Source organism: Schistocerca gregaria, chromosome 4 (genome assembly GCF_023897955.1).
Source record: "Schistocerca gregaria isolate iqSchGreg1 chromosome 4, iqSchGreg1.2, whole genome shotgun sequence".
NCBI classification, from domain to species: Eukaryota; Metazoa; Arthropoda; class Insecta; order Orthoptera; family Acrididae; genus Schistocerca; species Schistocerca gregaria.
In genome coordinates, this window is record NC_064923.1 from 434,547,225 (window position 1) to 434,553,224 (window position 6,000).

The following is a 6,000-nucleotide window of genomic DNA, read 5'->3' on the forward strand; positions in this document are numbered from 1 at the left end:
GGGAGACTTGCTGGAGAAAATATCCTCTGGATTTTCATCATTGTCTCTGAATTGTAAAGATACATAACTTTCATCATACTTCCAAAATTTTTTAATAATTTCTCTGGACTGATTACTTGTAGAGTAATTAATTGACCCATCTTATTTTGAGATAACTTCATTGGTATCACTCACAATCTTGTCATAATTATCTCCAGCAAAAACCCTAGTGGCTCAGTTCAAAGCAGAAGACAAGGGTTCTGCAGTAAAACCCTTCAGAATGCCCCCTTTCTTTCTAAGCCTTTGACTGCTCTGGATACTTCTATGTGCAACTTTGATGTTTCTGTCAAGTGCTCTAAACGGTATTTATGCACTCCCTTACTGCTGCCTTTGTGCTCCCTATGTATTAACATGACTGGCCAGTTGGGATCTCTGTGTGCTCTCGACACATTAACGCACGAGTTACCTAGCGACCAAGTTCCCAGTTGGAGTGACCAAGTAGCTGCATTTCCACCCACAATACTAATTGGCTGTCCATCGTTCGGTTTGTGTGTATTTGCTGCTGTGACCTTGTTTGTGTTGCTGTTTCCATAATCTTTTCTGACTGAGAAAATAGCATGTCGCTGTGGTTGTATAGAAAAAAGAAACAGAAGTAGAATACCAGATGCCTTAGTATAAAGACCATTCCAGTGGCGCGTACATCTTGTGATATAACAACAAATAGGTTTCGTATCCCACGAAGAATACTGTAAATGTTAAATGTGTCTAATGCCACAATATTCTTTTTTGATGAGATATTAAATGCCGTTAAAAGAAGTAGCCTACATCTCTCCATTGAAAAAAATTATAGTTACGTCTATATCTTGGTAGATAGAAAAGTTTAGAGTATTAATCATACACCAATATATGCAGCTCTCTGCATGCTGTCATTTACAAATAAAACTTCATTTCAATAAATTGAACTGTTTATGAAATAGGACAGCTGTTATGACCATATGATTCATGTTGCGCATGACCAGAACACTGGACACAATACGTGTAGCTCTCTCATGGGTATAAAAGCCAGTATCTTGAGAACAGCGATATATATTGCTCTGCTGTCAGCTTTATGTAGGATTCTGGTATGTTAGCTACATTTAATACATCACAATCAATGTTTTAAAATGAACCATATGCAAAGTCTACACAATGTGGTTTTACTTCTGCAAAAATCTTAAAATTTCATTCAGTGTTTTATTTAACTGGATGGATCACAAACAAATAACAAAGAGAGATTCAGTTCATCAGCAAAGAAGTGAAAGAATTAAAATTTTGCCAAATAGTGTTCTTAAATGTAATTCTTCATGCTTTCCTGGCGAGGTGTTGTCATGTTGATTAATCGCGTTCCTGCCAGTTATTCACGTCTTTCCTGCACAATATTTCAACTATGTGACTCGCAATCTTCTTCAGGTGCTGTCTGATACTGATTCCAGTGTGGAACGAGTCCGGTATTTATGGCTACGTTGTGCTAGGCATTCCCTCTGTGGTCCACACCATGTTTGCCACTTTGTCTGTGGTGTGCGCCGACCAATAGCACTGGTTGTAGCGTTTTCTTCTGGCTGCGACTGTTCCAAAAGCTGTGCACGTACTTTGTCGTTGTTATCCATTGTCAGTATAGCTGAATTAGGTTCTGAATGATGTCCAAGCTGTGCTAGACGTTTTATCTTCGGATTGTCGCCATTTGAGTCATTCTATGAATTCGGACGTTCTGTTCCCGTGGTGTGCTGTATTAGGCATTCCATTCAAAATTCCTGCCCCGCCGCCTGGAGGGGCTACAGTATTATTTTCAGGCTGATTGTGTTCAAATTGACACTCGAGACTCGGAAGAATCTACTCAGCTATTGCGTCTGTTGTCTGAGGTATATCCTTTGTTACATATACTGGGCTGTTATCTCTAATTCTGTCTTTATACTTGTGTCCCTTGGGGTCTGGATGTTGCCTTGATTGTGTCTTCAGAAGCTCAGCTGGAAACCAGTGTCCCAGTTAATGAGATTCTCCACGACCTTAATCTCATAGATTCTTTGATGATGCTGTCCCAGTATCTTGATGTTTCTGTTAAAATTTTGGCATCATTATACTTTGTAGAATGATTGAGTTCCAAACAATGCTCGGCAATAGCTGACTTGGCTGCCTGTCTGTCTGGTGTGCCTTTGGTGCTCTTTGCACCTGATGTCAACAGTCGTCATCGTCGTCTGGCCAATGTATGCCATACCACATTTACATGGTACTAGGTAAACACATGGTTTCTGTAGACGCAGGTCATCCTTCACCCTCCCTAGCAGAGCCTTAACCTTGGTGGGTGGATGGAATACTCTTTTAATGTAATGTTTGAGGAGAATTCTGCTGATTTTGGGAGATATCGGCCCAACACATGGCAAATATGCCACCTTCCACGTTTCTTCTTGTATCTCTTCAGGAACCTTTCGTGGGGAAACAGGGTGCAGAGCCTTTTGAACATTTCGAAAAGTATCGATTTTTGTAGAACACAGATAGTAGATGTTTCATCTCCATCACCAAATTATCCGGATCTGACAGAGTTCATGCCTAGTGAACCAGAGTTCTGAGTACACCATTTTTCTGTGCCGGGTGGTGGCAACTGCTGGCTTGCAGGAAGCAGTCAGTGTGAGTGGGTTTGCGGTACACACCGTGACTGAAGGTACCATCTGCCTTACTCTTAACTAGTACATCTAGGAAAGGGAGTGGTCCATTCTTCTCCAGTTCCATGGTGAATTTAATGTTTGGGTGGAGTGAGTTTAGGTGGTCCAAAAAAACATAGAGCTTTTCCCTCCTGTGGGTCCATATGACAAAGGTGTCATCCACATATCTAAAAAAGCATTTTGGCTGATCCGGGGCTGTTGTAAGTGTGTCCTCTCCAACTGTTTCCGTAAAAGAGAGTGGCCACCACCGGGAGAGAGGGCTGCCCATTGCCACCCCATGCTGCCCTTTGTCATTGGTATGTCATACATCGGCCAGATGATCAGGACTGTTGACACAGGTGCAAAGAGCACCAAAGTCACATCAGACTGAGACAGGCAACCAAGTCAGCGATTGCCGATCATTGTTTAGAACTATGAAGTATAATGGTGCCAAGATTTTAACACAAACATTGAGATACTGGGACAGTGTCATCAAAAAATCTATTGAGATCAAGGTCGCAGAGAAGCTCATTAACCAGGACACCGTTTTACAGCTGAGCTCGGCTTGAAACCCAACGCTCAATCTTCTGAAGATGCAACAGAGACAACGTTCAGACCCCAAGGGACACAAGTATAAAGATAGAATTAGAGATAACAGCCCAGTACTTGAAAGAAAGGACATACATGAAATGGTACCTCAGACACAATATCTGAGGTCATTCTTCTGAGTCTCGAGCAGCAATTTGAACACGATCCTCCTGAAAATAACATGGAAGCCACTCCTGGGGGGCAGGAATTTTGGACGGAACACTTAACACGTCACACCATGGAAGCAGAATGTCTGAATTCACAGAAGGGCTCAATTGGTGACGTCCAGCATAGCTTGGACATCATTCAGAACCTAATTCAGCTAGACTGACAACAGATAATCTACACAAAGTACGGGCACAGCGTTTGGAACAGTCGCGGCTAGAAGAAAATGCTACAACTGTTGCTACTGGTCAGCATACACCATGGACAAAGCGCCAGACGTGGTGCCTAGCACAACGTAGCCATAAATATTGGACTCATTCCACACTGGAATCAGTATCGGACAGCACCTGAAGAAGACTGCGAGTCATGCAGGAAAGATGTGAATAACCAGCAGAAACCCAATTAATCAACATGACAGTGTTCTTAAAATCAGATGATAAGTATTTCATTTGTGGGCCGCATGTCTGCTCAACCATGTCACTAACAATTTATGAACAGAATCAACAGACATGGAGTGAAATGACTGCTGATTTATTAGAGTGATAGATTAATACTTTCATGGAGTGGTCACATTTACTACTATATGTAGGACAGCAGGTTTATGGAAGAGTAACTATGACAGAACTATAAGTTACTGAGATGAATCAAAGGTGAGACTTTGCTTTTGTCATAGTCTTCTAACATTTTACTAAAAACTTCAGGAAAGATGCAATTCTTATGCCTGAAACAATATTGACATTCATGTGTATTGTCTACACAGTGATTCTTTTCTAGGGTAGTTGTAAATTTGTGCACTTAAAGTAATTATTTATTTTGTATTGGTGCACCGAAACACAGAGTGTCGGACAAAATCGCAATGCCCAAGTTAGTGGTCTGATCATGGTCTTGCAGTGCTGGCAGCAGTATAGGACCACGACAAAGCCGTGCTCTCCACAGAATGCAACAAGCACATTCATAGCAGCCAAAAGGTCAAGCCACTCCTCCATCCTGCAACAAAATATTAAAATTCATTTTAAGTTAAATACAGTGGCAGCTATCATTTGAGTCCAAACAAATTTTAAATATTTACGTATCTTGATAATATTGTTAACAGTACAATATAAAACTCAAACTATAATATATTCATATTAAAAATCTACTTTTACATAATTTACTCAAAGCATGGTAAAGGCGGAGTTATATTTTTGCTGAAAAAAATATGTTGACAGTGATCTTACCATCTTCTCCCTAAAAAAGATTGAGTTGTAAATTTTATCAATGTGGGAACAAAATTGTAGATTTCTATAATAAACTTAAAATCTTCTGTATTTAAATAGATTAAGATAATGAAGCCTAAAGTGGCTCACTCCCAAATGATAGATAAAAGTGATATGGACTGTTGTGAATGTTGGTGCACTGTGATATGAACTCGGTGATGGGTTTGCTACAGTCACATCTTGGGCTGTTGCTCCCGCTTGTAAGGAGAGTTAGAAAGGAAATTTGCAGTTTTCCGAATAAAATGGTATATATATATATCGATTGAAAATGTTAAAATTTCTACGTGCATTATTTCACGCTGTAATAAAATAGGTAAATTTTTTATACAGGAGGCTGTGGATTGCTGTGTTATAAAGGTTAAACTACATGTTTGTCTTGATAGCATTGCCCAAAACAGTATCTTATTATTTTATAGTATAAACGCATTTTATACCGAAGTGCTAATGTTTTATCGAGGAAAAGTGATGAATAGATTGGTAAATCTCTCAAAAGTAAAGTATGACACCAAAACGAAGTGTTTTTAAGAAATGTGGGTTTCATGCTTATAGATTTTCGAATAAAGGGAAACACTGTGTTTAACATGTGGCGTGTGAAGTTACAGACAATGAAATACAAGCAAACTCGTCTGAATCTTGAGAAACACCCATTAGTGCTACGAAGATTAAAATAAAACATTGTGATACATAGTTTTCTCAAAACGAAAGTGATATAAATGGTAGGTTAGGTTATATTCCAATAGATTTACACATCCTAATAAGGGTATTAGGTGAATGTGTTTGTTGTAAAATATGTGGAGGGTCAGTTAGTTTACATGAAGACAGTGAGGTATCAAATCAACTAGCAAGTTGTAAGTGTAATAATTCATTTTGGAATTCTGGTAAGTGTAAAGATAATTATTTTGAAGTAAATATTAGGTAGTTTTATGGATTGAGAGCTATTGGCAAAGAACACACTGCAGCAGAAACAATGTATGCCATGATGAGTATGCCACGCCCACCTTGTAAAATCTACAAGTATGCAGGATTTATTGGAGCTGCTGTGGAACCTGTTGCATGTGAGACAATGAAGGGTGCTGCAAACGAAGCTATTGAAATAAATGATGTTATGACTGAAGTACCAGTAGCTTTTGATGGCACTTGGCACAAGTGTGGCTGCAGTTCTAAGAATTGTGTTGCTAGGGTGACCAGTGTGGATACTGGAAAGGTAAATTTTTCCATGTTTTAACCAAACATTGTTATATATGTGAGTCAGGGAATGAAGAAGGACATATCTGTGACAGAAATTATGAAGGAACAAGTGGTGGCATGGAGGCCTCTGCAGCTATTGAAATTTTTAG